This window comes from Passer montanus, unplaced genomic scaffold, assembly GCF_014805655.1.
Source record: "Passer montanus isolate IOZ18808 unplaced genomic scaffold, ASM1480565v1 scaffold29, whole genome shotgun sequence".
NCBI classification, from domain to species: Eukaryota; Metazoa; Chordata; class Aves; order Passeriformes; family Passeridae; genus Passer; species Passer montanus.
Window position 1 is genome coordinate 8920566 of NW_024367596.1, and position 24115 is coordinate 8944680.

A 24115-nucleotide genomic window follows, 5' to 3' on the forward strand; every position below is an offset into this window, starting at 1 on the left:
CAGAATGGAGATTATATTTCTACATAAGTCAGTCAAAACCCTGTAAAGTGTCTTCTAATGAGTACTCAAACCCAGAATGTGTAACTTGCCCAGAAGATTTTAGAAGTGACAAGCCATTAATGGTAACTCTCTTCACTAGGGCAGACAGATGATGCACAAAGAGGCTCCTCATGCTTGTACAGAAAGGCGCAGTTGATTCATCAGCAAACGGGAGCTGAAGAAGGTTCATAGCACACACAGAACTCACATTAAACAGGGAGGACTGAATAGAGGAACAGTTAGAAGAGAAATAAGGTGTTAGCCCAAATCTTCCTCCTGAGGTTTGCAAACCAAGGTAAGATGCCTTTCTTCTGAAAAATATTTTGATCAAACACAGTTCTTCTTTAGCCAAATGAAGTCATTATGCTCAGTACTGGTTAGGGAGACAAAGTCTAGGTCAGAGCTGCTGGTCCTCTCTGAAGTTGAGCCTTAGTTAAGCAACAAGTCTCAGAAACAGGTTAAAAGTGGTTATTCCAAAAGGAGGACAGCTGAAAACAGGGGCTTTGGACCAAATTACCACCCCCTCGTTAAAAGGACCGTTGCTACCACAACACTAATACAAACACCACATTTCATACCAGGGCTGTGAACACCTGCATCTCCCAGCTTTGCCATATTAAACAGGCTCCAGTTAAAAGCTGGTTCCCTAATGTTCCTTCACGAGGGAGTGGGAATGGAGCCTGGCTAACGCGAGGATGCTGTCACAGCTCATACATACATACCAGAGCCAAGCTACCATAAATATTGTGAGGAAGAGTTTTGCTTTTCTGAAAAGAGTAACCAAACAAAGGCTGTCTCACTCTAGCTCCTTCTCAGATAAAGGATGGCACTTAAAAGAAAAGAAACACCTGTCCCAAGCACCCTTCCTTCTTTTCATAATCCCACATACACCAAACAGTACTGGGAAGACAACAACACAGTAAAAGTGACTAGTCTCAGTAGGAGCAATTATGGCATTACTTTTAAAATAACAATAATGTTATACTGAGGAGGTTTGTTGTGGTTTGAGATTGGATTTTTTTCATTACAATCTTTTAATTCTAAATCACTGGAAACACTTGCTAACAGCCCCCAGGATAGCTATTTTATATTAACAGCACATTATAGTTTACATTTCAGACATCACATTGGATGCAATAACCATACAAATATCCATATTAAAATATCTCCCTCTTGATTAGGAAAAGACTACTTGTTCCTCCCCAATGGACTCTGTTGTTCCCAGATGTCACACACAGTTTTGTCACAGCAGTCACTACAATACCATCCTGCTTGAGGATTCAAAGGGTAAATGATCTAAGAACACAAAGGCTTCTTGGAAACGGTGACTTTTCAGAATCTGCTCTGACTTGCACCCACTGCAGCAGATGAGAAGTAGTAAAGAAACAAATGAAATTGAAGGCTTGTGTTTCAAAAACAAAATATTAAGATAGATCTTCAGTATGGTCATCAAACCTGTTGAGACCCCAAAGCCATCCTGCCTGCCCTGCCCAGAATCCTGCAACTCCTCTGCTCAGACTAACCCACAAAGTGAGTTTTACTGCAGAGTTAATTCAAATAATCAAACTGAACATCCATGTTTAGTCCAGACAGTCCTACATCCAGCCTTGTCAGACAGCTGTATGAGAAACAGAATTAACTGTAGAAAAAACCCTCGTACCTCGAAACAGCCACCTCAACTCACTATCTCTTTCTGCTTCTACCAATAAATCTCATTCCTGAGCTGTTCACTCATCTCTCTGTGCTTCAGGCTGTACCAAAGCAATCCAGGTTACAGTGTGTTCCCTCCAAGTCCCTCTGAAGTCCTTCCCCAACCATCTTGCACAAATAACCAGAAAAACAAGTGGAAAAGCATCAACAAGGAAAATTCTCAAGACTGACCTTTCTAAAGCCAAAACAAGAACTGTCTCCTCACCATGTATTTCCACTCCCTATCTGGTCTCTGACCTGTCATTTGCCTCTGAAAGCTCCCCATTCCTATTCCCTGGCCCTCATCCCACACCTACACTCTGTTTCCACACATGTTTATCTACACCTCATTATCACTGACCAGGAGACAGTTGCCTCTGCCCCTGTCTCTCCTCAAGTCTACTCCTGCCTTCACCCCCTTCCTGACACTTCTCTGTGGTCTCCCTGGACCCATCTCTCCCAAGTCTGGCTCTTGCCGTGGGATCAGGACCATGTTTCCTCAGGTCCATTTCATCTGGTTCTCCTAACAGGATAAACAGCTCCATCTGTACACTCCTGGCTTTTGTACCCTCTAACAACTGCTGAAAAGCAGGAAGAAGTTGTCAGAAGTAGCTGTCTCTGCTCAGCACAGGTACCCCACACGTCGTGGATCAACCACTGCTGAGGGTAGCAGAGTCAGAGACATGGGGAAGGACAATGTCCTTGATTCCCTTGCAGGGAACACTCTGCCATCTCCTTTGCAGGAAAGCCAACCCTGTTGGGAGCTGCTACCAAAGAGCTGTGTGTTTCTATAGCCAGATCAACAAACTTGGTCCACACTTTCCACTCCTGCTGCCACCCCCGGGATTTGACTTGGTGCTAAAAAACCAGCTTCTATTTTCAGAATACCTCCTTATATTGCACTGACCTTCCCACACACATTTCCCAAAGCACAGAAGTCCCCGGAGCAGAAGTGATACAGCAAACACCTCATCTCCCAGCTTCCCAGCCCACATGCTATTCTGCAGAGCAAGATGTCACACTGATGAATCCTTAGCCATAGCCCATCTCTCAAGTGAGAAAAGTTTGACCCCAGAGAAGCACAAAAGGCTCACTTCAGCACCCAGCCTTTAACAACACCCAGGAATCAACCTCCCCCTGCACATTTACAAAATTCAAAGAAGCACAAACAGTTTCTTCATCTCCTACCAGCAAATTATTTTCATAAAAGAGGCCCTTAAAACTGGCAGCCTCCCTGCTGGACCCCAGTGAAATGTTCCTTGTACCTTGGGTCTTTGTATTTGCTGCTCCTCACAAGACCTCCCACTTTGGTGCATCTCATGAGCTGTGTGTTGCACTCCAGGCCACAGCGAACTGGAAACAAGAGTGCAACGCACAGGGCCCAGCTCTGAGGTTGCCAGAACATATTGGTTTGAAACATCACAGAAAATATTCGGCTCCATATTTTCAACAGTAGCCAGGAAGAAAATGCATGGAACAGTTTTGAGAACTGTTTTTCAAAAGTCATTTAAATCAAATTATGCCCCATCCACACCGGCAAGCAAAACCCTCTCTACTAACTGGAACTGGTTTTCTTTTCTTGTGTGTGTGTTCTTTTCTTTTTGGTTTAACTTCCCCCCCCCCCCCAAAAAAAACTGTCTCCCAGCCATCTTTTTTCTGGTAATGTGCACAGGCACTGCAACACTACAAGAATAGGTGCCAGGACAAAACCTATGATGCACAGTCCCTAGAATAAATCACTCAAGAGGGGTGAATTAGAAGAAGAGAGTAATGTAAGGTTACATCTTCAAAAGTATGATTCTCTGAAATCCCTGCATTTTCAGCAAATTACTGCAAAAAGATACCCAGTTTTCATCTGATATAAAGAAGTAGACAGGCTTTTGGATCATTTGCAACTTCAAGACAATACCATGAATCAATACATATTTTAAAAGATGCAATAATTACACAGAGCTTGCATGTAATCAGAAAAGAATCTACTTGTGCTGAGCGTGTATAATTTGAAAGCTGCAATGCCAAGCAAATCCACACCGTTGGCTTGCACAAACCAAAGTATTATCCATTACTGCCTTTTTTTTTAAAACAATACATGCATGTATGAAAAACATATTTCCTGGAAACAATGACACTCTTTGAAGATTTATTCAACATTTCACAAACCAAACAAGCCTGTACCCGCACGTGCCTGTAAGAAGAAAGCGGGCTGACAATGCAAACTAATCAAAAAAGTACTGGAAGGACTATCCAAGATATTTGCATACCTATACTTCCCAAGAGTTGGAGGTTTTCTTCAGAACTGTATAAAAATTATTTCCCACGTGTCTAAAAAAACCTCTTACTGATCAACACTTTAACTCATCAAGGCAGGAAACAAATCAACCAAGCATCTACATGTTGGGGCTGACACCTTCAGCCCCTCACTTGCAGTTTCTTTTGACTGGGCTCTAAGTGCCAGCTCCCAGGGGTCTCAGCCCCAGGCATGTTGTGACACACTTTCAAAGCCCAGAATGGGACACCTGGGACAAAGCACATACTGTTCAGGAAGTCCACAAGGGCCAAGAAAAGCAATAGAAATTTCCACAGTTAACTTGCATTACTGGTTGCCAGTAAGCCTCTTATTATGAAAACCCATAATTGGAAACTGTCATATTATAGAACAATTTATGGAAGTTTTAGGACTATGTATGCCCCAATGGGAACTTCCTTTGACTGGTGTGTTCCACCAGTCAGCCCAGGTCTGCTTATTTAGTCACACAGTGGGATAAGAGCATCAGGAACCTAAACACGTCTTCACTGAAGCGTCACTGAAACTCCCACTCTAGAAGTGCTTCAAATAGTTCTTCATTTCTTAGCCTTTCCAGTCATCCATCTTCATGGCACCATTCAGTCAACTGCTGGACCGTCCAGTCTTTATTTCTTTTCATCTTCTACAGAAGTATTCTTGCTCTTGTTTTGCATTCCACTGCTCCTCTGAGGATATGGAAGACAAAACACAGCTGCTCTGGGCTGAGTGCATCCCACTATGCCCATCTCAACCCCATCAAAAGGGCCTGCCAAAATTAGTTCCTTGTCACACCAGGAAAACTGGCATCTACATTCACTTCTAAATCAGATTTCAATTGCATTAAAATATGGCTCCAGCCAAGAACAACAGCCTCCCCAAGCCATCACAATACTGTTAAAGTCACCCACACAAAACCACCCAGTGCTTCCTTTGCAAATAGTCATGGTTTGGTGTGAAGGTAAGGAGATCTGGTAACAGGTGATGGAGACACATTCCAGGAAACTTCTAGCAACAGAAGACTGTAAATCCACTTTAACACCATATTTTCCACGCAGGAGCCATCAGGTACCATCTGACAGAGTGGTTCTAACCACGAGCAGCTCCATCCCCTAGGAAATGGGCTGAGCCATAACTCTACCTGTGTTCTGCCATGCTGTTCTGCTGCCACTTCCAGTCATGCATGCCAAGACCTCAATGAATCCAGTACCTTCCCCATCATCCCAGGACAGGCTGGAAAAGATCTGTGCTCAGGGGAAGCTGTGGCAGAACAGGGGTAGCCAGGCTGAAGAGGAGCACCCACACATGAAAGGAACTGGAGGAGATAATCCCTGCAAGTATGGTAAGCGGAGGAAAAGAAAAACAGATGATTCACTGGAGAACTGCTTCCTCAAATGTTGAGACCTTTCTGTGTCCCTTTAAAGGTGTTTCTGAAGAGAAGACAAGCTGTGAGGTGAATGTAGTATTTCACTTGACTTGGTATCAGCAAATTCTGTCCCTGGACAGAATCTCACTGCAACACAGAGCACCAAGGGACTGTGGAAGAGAAGAGGGACATAACAGCAGCACAATTTTGCTCAAAGATTCCTGCAAGTACAGGAAATATAGGCTAGGTTATCAAATTGGGAAGGTTCACCTGTGAGCTAAAACTGCAACAAGTCCATTTATTTGGGCAAGGAATGTTTGAATGCCAGTTAGAAAGTGCAGGTGGGACTGATTTCATATTAAATCACTATTACTGGCAGGAAATCCCAGACTTCCATATCCATCTTAGACTTTCAACAAGTTCCTTATAAAGTACATAAGGAAAGTAATCCTGTTCAAGGAAAATAATCCTGTGCTCAGTTGCCCATGACTTTTGGAAACTCACTCAAGCCAAGTTGCCCAGTTTGCAGCACTTGACACTGTGCTGCACGCTCTGTCCTGCAGATGTTACACCTGAATTTCACACAGCTGGCAAGGCAAAGTCCAAGTGTGAAAAGAAAGCTGAAAATAGCAAAGCATGCACATGTGGCAAAGCAACAAACACAAATATCTGAACAATTTTCATATATTAAGTATTTTAGGTCACTCTGCTCCATAGGTATTAAAGAAGAGAAGGCCAAAAAAACCCCACATCAGGCAGCTGGGGGAGGCAAGTGTCCCAGGAAAAACGAGGGTGTATTTCCCACTCAGAAAATGGGGATGATATTTTGTTTACATGCACATGTGAGGATTAATGTTTTCAAATACTTCAATGAATTACTTCACTCTTGAGGCCTTATCAGAGACAGTAACACATCAGTGATGTTTCTACAAACTGAAGAAGGCTTTCCCTCTTCTTCCCACCCTGGGATCAAGGCTTAATCACAGATCATGTTCAGGGTTTCAGAATCCCAGATTTCACAGCAGAAACGCAGGTAATTAAAGACCAGAATTAGTTTATTTACAGCTGCTGCTTGAAATCAAGACAGAATAGAAAGAAATGTCACACAGCTCTAAAAACAAAACACCAATTAAAATATGTTGTTGGGATAAAAAAAAATATTCTTATTTCCACACACAAAGCTAACAGGCTCATCACTAAACAGAGCAATTATTGAATTCCTATTTAAAGATGACCCGACACATCATTCAGTTGTATCACACCTGAAAATATCATTAGAACAGCAAAACAGAAGCAAAATCATGAATGACCCCACACTTATAACCACAGCATAGCTATCTCTTCATAATCTTTAGGCACTTACTAATAAGAATTTTTGACAATTTGGTTATCCATGCCTTCCCAAAATTAGTTCATACCTTGGACAAAACATTCAAAACCGAAATTTTAACAAGTTTAGAACCAAATAATCCAATTCCAAAATGTTTAGATAATTGTCTATTATAATAACAAAAACCCTTGCAGTTCTCATAAAAATTTATTCACTGAACTTGCCTCCAGCAGCAAAACTAAGGTGTTCTCCAGAACATTTCTGTGTGATTTTCTCTTATTATGCAGCTCTATCGATAAACACACAATAGCAATGATACCAAAAAAACTGATCTCTTTTTAAAAGCGAGCACAAAAACTGCCATGACAGAAGACATACTAGAAGGAAAGGCACAAGAGCACCATCATTGGTCTGTCTCCAGGGAATTGGTATGTCTGCCTATTCCTGCTGTAAGGCACAGGTTCCACACACCCCCATCTCTGCTAAAATGCCCCCTTTCCCAGGGTTATTTGTTGTTCAGTTGTGCTCAGCTGCCCCGGTCAGAAGCAGTCACACAATATGCTGAGTGCTGCACCAAACCATACACTACATTGTGGATGACCAACAGAACTTTTATGAAGCTTCTGTTAAAGACAAAGCACATTACCAGAGGAGGACAAGGTGACACAAAGATTGCATCTGAAGGGAGCCCATCTTAATGGAATTTAAAGCAAACTAGGATCTCAAGGCACAGTAAAGATGAGTGATGCTCAACATTTTGCTGAGGACTTATCTTGCTGCAGTGCTTCTTCTTCTTACAGTGAAAACACTCAGTATCACCAGGTGCCCTCCTGAAATGGGGCAGGGAATGACTGCTGGCATTTGCGTCACCAGGAGCTGCGCACATTTCTCGGTGACGAATCTCATTAAACAGCAGCACCTCAAGCAAAGAGACTACAGCTCAGTTTGTCTGCATTTACCTTTAGCAACATGGCACACTTCATTAAATTCTGAAGCAGTGTTTATTAGAAGAGTAAAATGCACCAGCATCCACCACCAAGCTTCTCAGCTTATTTTCATGATGTCATTAGTCAGGTTTATTTAATCCAGTAAAAATATACATAGATCAAACATGGTCTCAGAGCATCTTCTGCAGCACTGAAAAATGGACTCGATAGGAATGGCATATTTTTACTGCTTTCCTACAGAAACAGATTTACCATCACCATAAAGAAGCCCTTCCCAGTGGTGGGAAGGGTTGGCCACCACAGAGTTCCCTGCTTCTTGATGCCAGGTACCTTCTGGTCTGGTTTTCCTGTCCGGCAATGAATGCTGTTCTGTCAAAAGCTTTTCCACAGAATGAATCAAAAGTTACACTCAATTGTTATAACTCAATTTGAAATGTAATGCAGGACATGGCACTAACATTGTGAGTTTCTGTTGTGCTACTTCCTTATAAGCTGAGTTTCATTAACAAGAGATTTCAGGGTGTACTTCACCTGTGTAACCTCAACTTACACAGCAGTTCAGGTTTTCCTTCCTTCTCTCAAAATTCATTAAAAAGTCTTACTTGAGTTGAGATGTTGTACACAAGTTCTCTGCCAAGAACAAATTTTTACAGCTTAGTTTTAAGCTCCTTTAAAAAAATCCAGAAATTTATAATGGAAACACTGACAGTGCCCATAATCACAAGTACAGAAACTTTATTGCAATAGGTAGTATGCATTCCATCCAAAAAGAAAAGTTGGTCTCTCAACCAAATTCCACATGCATTCTGTAACAATGGCCAATTATGAGATCAGTAAAAACAGGTGCAAATAAAAAATACTGGGGATTTAAACAGTGACGATGGCAGCATAAAGCCATCACCTTGGTCATTAAACTCTGATTGCACAAGAGGCTTTTTTTTTTTTTTAGAAAGTCTTGAATTACTTTATAACTCACTTCTCCTGGGCAAACTCTTCTCCTAGTGATCATCACAGGCTAACTTGGCAAAGCTTTGAATCATGCTTCCAAGTCCTAACAGCTTGGCCATTCCCAGATATTAGTAATACAGGATTTATATTCAGTTTTGTCAATTATGTCTCTTGGTTTAGCCTGTGAAGCCCACCACTACACATGTGCAGCTCAGTCACACAGCAGATATTCCCCTTGACAGACTCTACCCTACAACTTATCCTGAGTCCTCCCCTCTGCCTCAGGAGACCTTCTGTGTGCCAGTAATGGATGGTGTACACTGCAGCAAACTGCATCTCACAGGCTATGCAAAAGCAGTGATGAGCTTCCTACATCCTACATGCCCAGAAGAGGTGGTTGTACTTCAAACAGAAAGCATCAGGATTCATCTTTAGCAATACATTCCTCTCAATATTCTGAACACATTTCCAAGTCTTAAACATGCAGCAAAGACTGAAGCACAAAATGCAGAAATACAAGAAAAATTATGCACTTGGTTACATTAAAAGGGTACAAAGCCAAGGTGCTAATGGGCCACACGGGGAAGCAGAACAGCAACAAGTGTTAAGCCCATTCAACACTCTTACAAAATAAATCTGAGATTTGCAAAATTCAGAAGCACAGCTCAAAAACATGTGACTGTGAACTAGCCTTGACACCTGCTTATGTCATTAATAAAATATTTAAATATGAAAAACACTGGGTTTTCAAAAGTGCCTTAACCAGTGCCGAAATATGTTAGTCATCCAAGAAGAACTCTCACTTGAGCACTGGCAATTACAGAACAAGGAAATCAAATCTTCACAAGGAAGCCAGCTCAAATGCTAAATCTGGACTGTGTTCACCTGCAAACATTCATTACCAACAATGACAGACTGCTAATCCCTTTAACCAGAAGGGAAAGGACTATCCCTCCCCTGCAATACATTGTGTACAATTATTGGATCTGAGACAGGCAGCTACACTGGGCTTTCAGTACATTCATTAAACAAGCCCAGGAAATTCAAAGCTGCTTCACACAGATCAAATGAACTCAAAGCAATCTTCACTTCTTCCGTCTTTCCCTCTGGGTAAAAGCAAGTCTGGGATGACACTTAATAATTTTCCTTACCTGGAAGTAGTCATATGAATAATACTTATGGAAGTTAAACTGTAATACAGTACATGTGTTAATGATAAATTCTTTAAGCAATTTGACAAAAGGAAAAAAGCACTCAGCAAAAAAGGCAGGTTGTTCCAAGAAATCAAGAAACTAAACTTATGTTTATTGCAACTATTTAGATATAAATTAAATAAGCTAATTCCATAACAACTTCTACCATCTAATGCAAAAGGTCTTCAGAAGTATATTCTTGAAACTCCACAAGTGACAGCACTAAATCTCAGTTTCACTTCATCTCAAGGAAGTTTGGAAAGCAGCCTCTGGAAACAGTACTGCTGCTCTGCAACTCGCCAATGAGTTTATGTTTATCTTGTTAAGAAAGGAAGAATTAGCCCTTTCATACACATACTTTTAAGATAATATGATTTTCTTCACTTCAGCTTCAAGTTAGGCACTGAAGTACTTTGTTATGATTAGTTTTATCACATTGAATCCAAGTGCTCTGGATTATTAAGCAACTCTTCTGACAGGTCTCCAATAATGAAACACACCATACAGCTTACACTGACTCACCAATTCATCTTAGTTGATAAAATAGGAAAGGAAGATGGCCAAAATCTCAGAGCCTACCCAGGCAGTCCACAGCTTTAGGAAACCCCTTTCATTTGCATTCTCAGCAGCAAAAGCAGTTTATTTGTTGGCTTTAACATGGCAAACTTCACACTTCCTGCTCCCATTCCCATCGATGACAGGTACCATGTCTAGGACTCAGTGCCCAAAGCACCTACATTAGCTAAGGACATGTGAAAAGCAAGTTAATGCCCATCTCAAGTAAAATATTAGGTTCACTCCTTCCTTTTTGCTTAAAATCTCCTTAATTTCCCTGCCTTGTTTTGAAATACCTGTTGACCCTTGAAGCTAATTTGCTGGTTTACCATGTACCCTGCCACAAGTGTGCCATAACACCATCAGGAAAAGAAAACACTTCACACAGCAGTTTGTCCTCAGGCTGCTGAGGATCCAAACTGAAATCCCACTGCTTCATTTTGGACTTGAGTTACCACTTCCACCTCCACAGTTTGGCCATGCTGGGCCATGGCACTGAGGGATGGAGGATGTGCAGGGACAAAGTAAGTGAAGGAAGTCACAGAGAGGTGGAGACCAGCAAAGTGAAGGTTGAAACATGCACTCCCACCTCAGTCTACCCATCCTCACCCACAGACTGTGGAATAAAGCACTTTATAACCCCTACTGCAATTACACAGCACCGGGTGAAATCAAATGACATGAGCAAGTTGCATGTAACCCATTGGGAGCAACTGCATTTCTTGTGCTTAAGCAACTCCAACAAGCTGGGGAATACTTACTCCATCCCTGCAACACCCCCTTCCAGGCACCAGCTTTTACAGTCCCTGATCCAAAACAAATTCAAAGGGACACAAGGTACACAAAATCATCCGGTGATAAGCATTTGTTCACAGCGAAACAATTGAACGGAAGGATTTGTCTCCTTAAACACACAAAAGGTTATCGAGAACCCACCAGTTCACACCAACTCTTCCAGCTCCAGGGAGGGACCGGATCCCACCCCACAACAATCACCTGTGCTGCCAGCCATCAGCAGACACGGCCAGGCACCTCCACCAAAGGCATCCTTCCCGTAGGGATTCAAACATGCAAACCCTCCCAGAGAGGCTTCTGCAGAACAAAGCCTACTGGCAAGACAAACTTCACACCAAGTGCATGATCAAACCTGCTTCCTTGTAAAATATTAACAGCACTCCACCAAAATAAAACTAAGCAAGTTCTCAGTTCTTAACTAATAATTTTCCTTCTAATTTGGCCACACTGTAAAGTTGCCTTTAAAACCTCCCACAAGTTATTTCACTGCACCTTGCAGAGTCCTTGGAGTACAATTAAAATCTTCTACCCAAGCTCTGGGTTTGAATGGTTTTCACAATTTCTTAACAGAATATTACTTGATTTGCCTAACACAATCCATACAACCCCAATTTATCAAACGTTTAGTCTAGGCTTGTTAAAAATAAAGCCAATATTTCAGAAACTGGATGAAAACCCGTTTCACTTCTCACACCATTCAACTGTGTGCCTCTTGTTTTATTCTCTCATCATGACTTCATGAGCTGCTCCCACCAAATTACATTGCAAATGACACTGAAGAAAGCTACAAATCTGTAATTGAAAGATGCAATGCAGACATTTAACAGCTTTAAAACTACCAAGAGTATTCAACAATGAGCCAGGATCCGTGAGCCCTAGAAGCACTGAGACCTGACCTAAAGAAAAACAGAAAGCTGCTATGATGCTTTAGGGGTTAAGGTAAATTAATACATAAAACAGTCTCAGTGTAGAAACTTTCTTACCTGTATATTTGCAAGAAGTCATATAAAATATACGGATATTGCAACTGAGGTACTGTGAAACAAGCATGCTACAGTACAAAAAGTAATCTCTCTTTGTTTAATGGTAAAACACTGAATTTTTAGTAGTGTAAGTTAGTACAGCATACAAGCTCAAAAATTTACAAGCTTCAGTTCATGTAATTATGCATTGTTTAGGAATTTAAACCACTATTGTTTTCTTGGAACAGTCAAAAATTGCCACACAAACACCAGTGTACTCTTGACCTCCACAGGGAGTGGCTCATTCCCATCTAATATGCCAACAAACCGTTCAGGATGAAGTTTCCCCATCACTGACCTAACAGCTCATCTATCATATCAACACTGTCACGTGCATTTGTATGATTTACTAGATTCTAAAGGAATCCATCTCTAATGAACATTAATTTTTTCCAAAGCAACCCCCAAAAGTTTAAATACATCCTAAAGACTACAAGTATTTCCTTTTCTTTTCCTCCCCTCATAGCCAAGTGGAAGTACATGTGATAAAACTCCACCCTGCAGTCACCAGCTGCAGTCTCATAAGTAAGAAAAAATTTTTCAGTTAAGTCCTTCCACAGGTACAACATGATGAAATGAAACATTTCAACATACAGCATTTTACTTTGAGAAAAATCACAGAGTAGACTTACCACACTTTGTCCATAAAACACTGACTTCAAAACAAACCTCTGAGCTCAGTTTTCTGCCCCAAACAAGCTTTACTGTAGACCTGCACTTACCTCTCTAATCTTGTAACACAGAAAGGTTGACTAACCTCAGCTTTAACTATAGTGTTAACACAAGCATAAATATCCTGTAATGTGTAATTAAGGCATGATTTAAACATCCTTCAGCAAAAATTTAAAAAAATAATCTCTGTCTATATTTGTTTTCAATTATCAATGACACATGAACAGCTCACTCATTTATTTTGTATTTATTTCTGCACAGTGAGAATATCAGAGCAACTGTGTTGGAAAACTATGACAATTTTGGGATAGAACTTTTTTCACAACCATGGATGAAAAACAAATAATGCTTGGGAGGGCATATTTTTGTTGTGAAGAAAAGGTTATGTATTCTTGGTAAAGAAATAAAGTAACTTCCCCTGGCATATCTTAGGGAAGAGCAGTGATTTTGCTAACACATTACTTTTCATTTCAGAGCTGAGGGGATGCAACACAGGCAGGACAATAATTCAATGCTGGTCTGACTAAGCCTGAAAAACAGACCTGAAAAATTTTAAGAGGTGGCAACAACTAATGAAGAAATACCTATGGCAAATTTTAAATATAATGTTGATGGTTTTCATTATTTGTTTTTTAGTAACATAACCCTATAATGTACAATAGATTCAGCTATGGATCCAGCTGGAAAAACATTTTACACTAGAAATGGTCAACAGAGTTTAAACAAAGAGCATTTCCTGGGGTGTCTTGCTAGCCAGGACATAGGAACCATGCTACACCCTCCTCACATCTGCAAAGGGAAAGAGGTTTTTTCTTTAATAGGCTCAAGGGCACGGAGCTGCTCGTTAGAGGCAAGTATTTTCTCTCATCCTGGTCCCTCACCTCACCCAAGCAACACGGACCAACCTGTGCAACCAGCTACTTTTGTGCAAGAATTTAAGACTGAGGCACAGTGCAGGGCATGGCACTGGGGCCAGGAGGAGAGGTAGGAGGGAGCACACCCAGCCTGCTGAGAAGCAGAGGTGTTGAGGCAAGTCCATGAAGACAAAAGGATCCGGATGTCAAGTATCCGAAGGAAGAGTATTTGACAAATACTTAGTGCTTTCTAAAGTAATCCATCCTGAGCTGCTGAAACCACAGTGTTTAATCAGAGGCTGATGTGCCAGTGTTGGGAGCTCTATTTCCTAATACCTCAAAGCCCTGCACAAAGAGTTATGTCTATTTTGCTGTCTGTCATTTTGTACAACACCCTTCCCTCAAGCACCGGTCCTCAGAACGCATTAGACATTGTTAGAGGAGATTAATTTAACTGCAGATTATTTTTTGATTATTTTTTCCTTTCTTTCACAAAGCATTTAACAGAAATCAGTGCTTGGGAACTGGAGCTGTGAAGCACAGTCTATCCATTTATTTGTGATCATAGCAACTAATTGCTCAAAGCCAAGCCTCAGGCCCCAGGACCATTCCCATGTCACTGAAGTTGGCTGCTGCAATGATGTGCCACTCATCCCCAATAACCAGAGTTATTAAAGTGTTTGAGTAGCTTTGCTGGTCCAGGGGCAGACAGCTGGATAACTGACCACTGGATAATGCTGACTCCTTCAGTGGCAAAGACAATGGCGGGAAAAATAAAAAAAGCAATTCTGACATGTGGTAGTGGTTTTTTGTTAGCAATAAGTTTGCCCAAGGTCTCAATCAGCTCATAGGAAATTCCTGTGTGGCTGGAGACACTGCCCTGACAAGGCCAGCCTTCCCCTCCCAGCTTTTCCTTTACTTGACAGCTGCCACCACACCTACTCTTTGGACTCCGTTATATCTCAGCATTGATAGGAGTCACCCCATGGGAAAGTAGGATAGTGGGACTGATGTCAGGTACCATGAAGAGCATTTTCCTTTTCTGCTTCAAAAATTTTGAACCTTACAGAAGGGGAGCCACCCGCTTCAATGCTACTTTTTTGAGTTCCTACAAACGAATTTGAACAATGCATATCCTGCCAGGAAACGTTACCATCCATTAGTGATAAAGCATTAGATAAAAAGGTAAATTAAGTTTCCAAGACGCGAATCTCAGCTGATAAACATATTACATCCACAGCTCAACAACTGTGCAGAGAAGAAAAGGAATAAAGCATTTTAGAGAAAGCTTCAGGAATATTGGTGGGGTGGGGGCGGGCAGGGAAACAAGAAAGAGTAGATAAAGTAATGCCATCCTGTCAAAATACTGCTCAGACTATGCATGAAGCACAGCTATGAAATTAAACCAGATTAAACTAATGGCCATCCATTAACCTTGAGTATGTCTACATGGTACAACACAGACCTGAAGAGCAGCTCAGGCACCAGACGTCTTGCCAACACAGCACTCTCTCATGGCACCAGCTCCCTGCTCAGCTGGATAAATAAACTAGAGCCAGACAAGCCATTTATTCTCCTTCAGGGGTGATGCTGCACAGTCCAGGAGGCAGCAACTCTGCTCCCAGCCAGGTGACACAGCCAGGCACAGTCACCAGAAAGGAGCGCAGGGACATTCCCTCTGGATGCTGCTCTAATATGGAGATAGTGCAAGGAAGCTGCCTCTCTAACACCAGCAAGCCAGCTGTACATTTAAGGGCCAGCTGCAAGACAAAAGCTGAAGGGAAAGGCATTGCAAAGCTTTGCTGCTGCCAGACTGCTCTGCCTAGAGCATGAGCCTAAAGGTCAGGGCAGGAAAGAGATTCTTCAAATGGGCAGAGAGCTGTTCCCAAGGCAGTCGAGCTGTGCAGGACATGGGTCCCACAGGACTGTCAGACAGAGCTGGGCTATGCCCAGATCTGTTGTTCACAGACCCTTTAGAGAGGATGCTTGTCAAGGGATAAGCTCTGAGACTCGCACCAAAGGGAGAAGAGCTACAAGTCCAAACCTAAGCCAGACCATCACAGCAGTTGTAGTTATTGCAAGAGGCTACAGCTGCAAACCTGATCTTCACAGAAGGAAAACACAACCTAGCCAATCTGACAACAAAAGGGGTGATAAAACCTGGCGGAAATTTACTTTACTGCAAAAAAATTCAAGGAGGGCACAGAGGTAAGTGACCTAGCTACCGTCCTTGAGACTTTTACCAGAACTCCCCACGCCCTGAACAGTCATCAGGTCAGGAAGAAAGAGAAGCTGCTGAAATATTCCTTCCACTTCACACGAGTCCTTTGGACTTTCCCCAGGCAGCACCAACCTGGCAAACATTACACCATGAGGGATTGAAAGAGATCACAAGAGAGATGCCAGTTTCTATAGAGCTTGCCAGCAAAAGTAGCCAATGCTCATTCCAACAAACAAGCCAAAAGCAAGGAGACTGAGAAGAAAAGGACGTCCTGGCAGCTAATTAGTGAAAGCATAACAGTCAGGACTTCCAAGCACCAACAAGAACTAAGCAGGATATACAGCTTTATGCAGGATTATTTTCAGACAGAACAGAGAACGTGTCTGGGGAATTCTTCGCCAGTCACTTTTTGCGACCAAAATACACAAGCACTAATTAGATCATGCCAAGACTTCATTTTCACACTTCCAAAGCTGCTCAATTAAAAGTATGTGTTTTGGCACTGCTCTCTGTTTCAAAACAATTTAGACAAAGCTAAAAACAAAGAAATGCTTCAACCCCAGGAGGTGACACAGCTGAAGATGGATGAATCAATAGCATACTGGAAACCTAAAAAGCTCATAAGCAACACAGACAGACCTACTTTCATGTAGCAGATATTGCCTGATATGACAGAACACAGAAAACAAAAATAAACCAACAGTGAGAAAGAAATAAAAATAGTGAGAAAGTAAGGAAACCACCTTTTGCAGCAAAGTTGGTAGATTAGGTCTGCCTTGCAGTATTTTCTTCGATCATTAACAACACTTTTTAAAGAGCCTCCAAGTAGTTAAGGCTGGGGTAAAAACTGGAAAGTGCAGGTAGAACCTGGGACCTTCAAAAACCCACACCAGATGTCTTACCAGCAAGCACATGCTGGGGAATGATGTCATGTCCACAGCTACTGAAGCTGTGAGGAATTTGTGGGAAAAGATAATCAGGAGGAATTTTAATTTCTCTTTCAGTGTTGAGTGACAGTTTTAAATAAGAAACTTGAGTCAAAGTATCAGTTGCAATTCTTCAAGATACTGCAGAAACAGAGACTGTCACCTGTCACAGTTCCAGGACACTGATTTGTATATTGAAGGATAATACCAAATAGCAAGAAAGAAATACTTCCTGTGTTAGCAGTGTTAAGAAAACTGCTATTGATGCACATAAGTCACTGACCACCTTGCACTGCATGAAAGTGCACCAAGACCAGACTCATTCCCAGTTCTTGTGATGTGCACAGCAGTTAGCACATAAGCTTCAGAAATTTGAGGAGAAGGGATCCCCTTCAAAGCAAGTAACATTACAAAGCCAGGCCAGGAGAAAGTGGGAGGCCAGGAGATCTCCTCAACCCAGCCGCACTTTGTCTGATCTGGAGGAAGACACAGGAACAGTGTCTGGGAGAAGGCAAAACTGTTCCAGCACTCTGAAGGAGCAGCATGCTGACTCAAAGCCTACCTATTAGACTGCAGATACCTTTATCTTAGATAGTTACAAATTACCAACAACAAATCTAATGCATCCCATCCCTGATGACAAATATCCTTCTTATCTCCAAGAACCACGTGGTTATAAATGAGGTCCCACATCCTACCCCAAAGAACCTGTTGTAGAAAAATCCCTGTCACTCCTCCAGCAGCTGCAATTCTTGATTTACATAAATCACCTCTATTTTAGATTCCTTGTCCCTCTGATTTATGGCCTTAAGAAAAACAAACATGAGTTAAGGAAACAAGGGAAAAGAGTTAATGAGCCAACCTCAGTAGCTTTGACCACATGTAAATACTGCAGCCAATTGCTGTTTCTCTGACAGCCAATAACAAGAGCAAACATGCAAATAGACACGTAGAAGTTTTCCAATTCTTCAGAACTTAGGGATATAGTCCAAAACCACATCACCTCAGGACTTAAAGATCATCAGGTTTTAGTGTCGTAGCAGCTCTTCATTTCACCAGCTATCAAGCTAAATAAGGAATACAGTCTCCTTAAAAAAAACAACAGAGTATGACATTCAATGTACCAAGTTCAGATGAAACTTTTAGTATCAATATAGCTGATTTAAATTTATTCCTAATTATGCAGATCAGAAAGAAACCCAGACTACAGAAAATCTGGACAGTCTCTCAAGAAAGCATTTATAAAAAGTTAAGTGAGTTTAATGTGCATGACTTTCTAAAAACCAATCCCATCAGAACAACAGGTATCCTGACTCTTATAAGGTGCAGGCTCCAAATACTCATGTGATAGCACCAAATAAGTCTCCAAACTGGCAAATAACAAACAGTTCTAAGAAATACTAATTCCACAGGAACCAAGAACTAAGAAAAGTCCAAAATGATAGTGGTTATATAAGAGATTGGATTAAGAATAATCTACTGTGATGTGTGCATATTTACAGAAGACTTGGAAGAACAAAGTTTAAAACAATCACTTGAAGAAAAGTTAGTTGTTAAAGGAAACAATTTGCAGTACTAGATTATATTTATGTGACCAAGAAAAAAGTAGTGAGCAGGAGCAGACACTAGGTATTAAATGCTGGCTTGACTCCTCTTCTAAAGTAAGATCAGATGCCCCAAGAGCATTTCCCTCAATGCAAGATGAAGCTCTTTGAGCAACACACACTGAAATTAAACAGTATCTCACACAGCCTAAACTCACCCCCATCTGCTATTATTACACTGGGGATGTAACAACTGACCACATGTCATGAATGATTATTTAATGTTTAATTGTTCACCTAAGAGTAACGTTTTTATCTTATTCTGTGCCTGTGCAGCCAAACCACAGCTGCAATGTGACTCTGTCTGCACTGGTAGGACAGGATGCAGACTGTCAGTAAAAAGAAGTTTGTCTTCCTACCTAACCAAACAATTTGCCTTTTAATATCACTCTTATTCAGCACAGAAGGAGGAAGAATAAAAAGAATATCAGACTCTTCTAAAACTCTGTACTTTACCGTTCTTGTGATTTTATTATGGAGGATCCTGGTTTTGGCTTTACCATCAGAGAGCCAGAGGCAGGAAAGGCCCTGCTCAGGAAGGCAAGGCTGCTTGGAACATTGAAAGGCTGGTGTTCCTGCCTCCTTGTTTTCCACATGCAGGGGGAGCAAGGGCTGAATGCAGCACTGGGTCATGGCAATCTCACAGAATCCAGATCATTACAGTAATTACATCATTATACACCATAAAGAGCATGCCAGTGCTTGCTGTTAAAACTGACTCTGCTAAGATGCCAGTTGATTCACTTCAAGTGACATTTGATTAACAAAATGTGATAACAACATCTGTGAGAAAGCAAATACAATGCCACATATGTCTCAGTGAGCAGCACTTCCTATTCTCTCAGCTTTTCTGCTACCTATCTACTGCATTGCTACTCCATGCCCAGTCAGTTTGCAGCTCAGCAAAGCCTGGGAAGAGCCATGCCAGCTCCCAGCAAAGGCCCAGCAGTGTGGAACAACATGTGGCCATCCAAAGAATGGCACAATTAGAAAGTTAGCATGTAATGAAGCTTTTCCAGATTCCACCAATTTGTGGTTTGGGGATTTGCCAAGATGGGGAGGGATATGCAAACACTTGTGTGTGACCATCAACTTACAGCCCTCACTGTAAAGCCTACAGCAAAACAAATTAAAAAACCAAAACAACTGCCCTTCCTCCCTTACAGCATCCATCAACCTTTCAGATTTGCTAGAGCTCTGCTTTTCTGGACATCTTCCTAGCTGGCTTCTTAGGCTTCCCACTTTACTCCTGAATATCATGAATTACACTTGAATGTTTTTAGTGTGCCAGAACACTTACTATTTCAATAATGACTTCTCCAGAACTTTTTTTTTATTATTATGAATGTAATGTTTCCAAACAACATTCTTGATTGTTAGACTCAAACAGTGTTGCTGTGATAACCCTCTAAGAACCTCATCTCCTCCTGAGTTACTGTTATCCTTACATTAGCTGCAAGATTTTGAGAAGAAACTGAGTCTCAGAAGAATTTGGTTGAAATGAATTATTATTCAGCAGGGCAAATCCAAAGCTAGCATCCCCTCTGGACAACTAATGCTTCATAGGTTTTCACCAACAGTGGGAGGCAGTGACTTGCCAGGATACATAGCTCTGTTCAAATTATACGTGGTGATATTTGTGATGACTGCTTAAATCAAATTGTTCCTTCCTCACATTTGTTTGTAATTATGCCAATAGCAGTCACAGCTGGGAAAAGTGAATTGTACTTTATGTCTTCTGCACAGAAAGTGTTTAAATATTTATCTGTGATGTATGGCTCAGAAGAGGCAGCTTGAAGATCTCCTGCTGCACTGTATTGCATCTGACAGCTCAGTGTTGAACAGAACATGTGCTTTCATGAGCTATGAAGCATTACTATTTCTATCACTGTTGGACACTTTGTGACTAAAATGTTGGACCCATTATCCTATTATCCAGCAACACACACTGTACATAATGAACAGCTCTATATCCTTGGCTTTAGAGACCTTCTGTCAAGATCAAAAGAACTGGAAATTGTGTAAAGAAGTACTGCAATCTGATAAGGAAATTATTCATAAAACAACAACAACAGAGGCACTAATTTACACTAATTTTTGAGAAGCTGCAGGTTAATCAGGAATTATTTTATCTACATATACAACATCTTTATGCAAAAATGGAGACCTCACTGGCATATTGTAGCAAGCAATAGGGAGTTAGACCCCAAAATTCTTTTTTGTAAGTTTTGGGCAGCACCAAATCCTTGTCTGGGTACTATTTTCAGACTAAGACTAAAATTTCAGCTGTAGCGTGCAATACATGAGACGGTTGTCATGAAAAACATTCCATGTTATAAACTACTACTCTAAAAGCACCAGGGACTGGGCCAGGAATCCAAGGCCCAAGTGATATCAAATGACTTATTATGCTATTTCCTTCCACAAAAGAAATTACATCTTGCAAGAAAAACCAAAACAGATACCTGAAATTAAACAAATTCTGTCTGGCAATTAAGCAGGCGGCAAAAGAGCAAAAAGAGGCTGCAAGGAAAAACAGGTTAGGTTGATTCTCTATACTGACACACTGCTTCCCTCCTTAATGAGCGTACAAAATATTGCTGTAATCATAATATCAACATATTATTTGACTTCAGTAATTACACCACTGTATAATTGAAGCTTCTGAAATTGATGTAAGCACAACTCCGTAAAATATACTAAGAACCCAGGGGTGGAAGTTAAAGCAGTAAAAATCAGTCAAGAAATAAAGCATAATTTTTCTTCTTTATCAGAGTAATTAACAAGGACTGAGGTAAATCCTGTCACTGGCTATCTTTTATTGTGATGTTCTTCCAGGAGATAAAGGCACAGACTCAGGGAAACCCTACAGCTTGAAGTCGGGATTCAGTCTTGCAAACTGCAGCGATACTCTGACTTCATTCACTAAGAGTAGGTTAAGTACCTGGAAAAACAGCCTAAGTCAAATACCTTACTTTGCAAAAGCTAAATATTTGAAAGTTACCATAGCACCTCAATATTCCCAAGATGTAACACAAGAGGACAGGAGAGGAACTTCTGAAACGCAGCCTCCAAATGCGGTCACCGCAACGCAGACTGCTCAAGCCTGGCAGGAAGCTGATGGCCACCTCCTTCAGGAGAGCAAGATAACAAATATCAGGGACAAAAGGTCTCTCCTTCAAGTTTGTGGTGCCACACTGAAATTGCTGGCTCTTCATTAGAACTAATAGTAAGCAGAGAATTATGAGCTGACAAACTGATCATCACTGAAGAGCGCGCAGCTCTCCCAGCGGTTGTGTGAACAAACAGAGCTTTAAGAGCAGACAGAAAAGCACAGGGAGGACCACAGTAGCTCATCCAAGCAATTGATGCACATGCTGGGAAGGACACGATGTTGAGAAATTCAAGCCTGATAAATTTCCCACCACTGAGCCAAGAAGTAGAAGGCTGATGAGAAAAAACATTGCTGTCTCTCTCAAGAAGGTATTACATAAAGTATAACCAAACATCCAGAGTATTTCACCATCCCCTTACATTTCACTGTGGCATTTATACCTGTGTATAGGGTCCCACCATTACAGTTCAGTGGGACACAGTATGTCCCTGAAGAAAATGCTCTCCAGCTGGTGTCTCTTCCTTCACAGGCACTTCACCTGCAATGACCAACTCACCAGGGACAGGGCAGCTCCTAATTTTCTCAGTAAAACAGGTTTCCCTGTCCACAATCCATAGCTTCTTACCAGTCACAGGTTTTCCCTTTTCCTCCCACTTACAGATATAAACTTCTGAGGTGCCAGCTAAATCCTGCCTTTACTGGAACACAGCAATACACTGTGACTGCAGGAGAAGGTCCATGGAACCACCTGCACTAGCAATGGGAAGATCTTCCCTCAGAGGACCCAGAGGCCATCCAGGGTGCTGGAAACCCAGAAGGCACAGCCTCAATGCTGAAACAACAGCCTTATCTTGTGCAAGAAACTGGTACAACAGCAAAAAACACAGCTCAGTTCTTGGTGGAGCACAGGCTAATATGTTGGCAATACAGAACGATAAAAATAATCAGCACACACATCTCAATCCAAACAAACCAATATGTACAAAGCCTGTAAAGCCTCCTCTGAGAGCATCTGTTATACCATATATCTGATTTACATTTTTCAGAGAAACAACTGAAGCTCTTCAGCTTATTCCAAAGGCCCAATGGGAAGGAGAAAATCCTCAATACACCTAAGTGGCAGCTTTACAGCAGCATGAGACTAAACAAATGGAAAAACCTAAAATAGGTTGTGACAGTTTATCATTAATCAGTATGAATTACTTGGCAGAAGGCAGTATCTTTCAGTGCAACTTAGTGGCACCTTTCCCAAAGAACTAATACAAACATGAGTACATAGCAAGAGATTTGGGGAGCAAGGGAAAAGGGATGTCATCGCTGATTGAGTTGTTGATGGCAAGAAACAAAAAATGAGACTACACAGGGCAGCACCTGTGTGGCTGAAAAACATGACTGGCATGTTCCAGCTACTTCATTTGGCAAGGGTAAATTGACCACAGAAGAATCATAATCATATTACAAAACACTCAAGGTCTTTTGAATAGCTTCCTTGCAGTTAGATGCCACTTCTCTAACAGTTCTATTTATTCATGCATTTTGCCAGAACAGGGATAACATTCTGAATCCCTCCTCTTGTATTCATAAAATATCATTACTGTTGAACATATGAAGGTATGAGAATAGAAGAGAGAGGCAGAGGCATTATCTTTGTTTAGAAACAGATACAAATGGAAAACTGCAGACAAAGCTTCCAGCTAAGGCAATCTCTATCAAGCCTACAAAGAAGCCCTTGTGCTGGCAAGTCCTGGCAAAGGATCCAAACATCCAAACTATTCCATTTTTCCATCTATATGAAATAGTTTAATACAAATGATAACTTGCCTATATGGAATTGGTAACTAAAACACATAGTTATCAACACAGTTTTAGTGAACTCTGACTGGAAGTCTTCAATAGCTATCAAAGAAATTTTGCTTTCACCCTCAAAACTGGTTCTCAGAGATTACCGAGATAGCAGCAGACCTCTTTCTTTTATTTGTATATGGATATACCTGTAATACCTTAGAACCCATTGATGATTGCCTTTTGTATTGGGTTTAGTTTTGTACTCACATGTGTCAATACTCAGGTCATTCCCTCATTTTATGCATACTTAAAAGGAAGAGACAAGTTCTAATACGTCTCAAACCATCATTTCAATTGTTATTAGATTTAACAGAATAGGTAGAAGGTTCAGCAAATGACCAGACCTGGCAAGAAGTCTTGCATTTGCAAGTCTAAAATCACATAACTTCAAACAAAGACAGGCAGAGAAGTTAGCTAGACTGAGTAAAAGCACCAGGCCAAAGTAGTTCAGACCAGCCCCCATTCTGCTGGAAACATCCTTACCATTACTTTTGTCCAAAAGATCTACAACAGTCCTTAAACTCTCAAGAAGAGTTCAAAAACCATGTTTGGAAAACAATTTGTGGTGATTCTGTCATGCTTACATGTAAAAGCCCATGTTCTAACTGTAGCTTCATCTCCCAGCAACAAGAGAAAAGGAGCAAAAACTGCTCTTGCATAGAAGTGTTAAAAGATAAACCTGCAAACGAGATAAAATTATCCAGATATTTGGA

General features: G+C 41.2%; 1 protein-coding gene across 2 annotated transcripts in view; it reads right to left on the minus strand.

The window, feature by feature from the left end:
* Positions 1-24115, minus strand: part of DIS3L2 (DIS3 like 3'-5' exoribonuclease 2) — a 181269-nt gene that overhangs the window by 128032 nt on the left and 29122 nt on the right. The gene's annotated exons all lie outside the window — the stretch shown is intronic.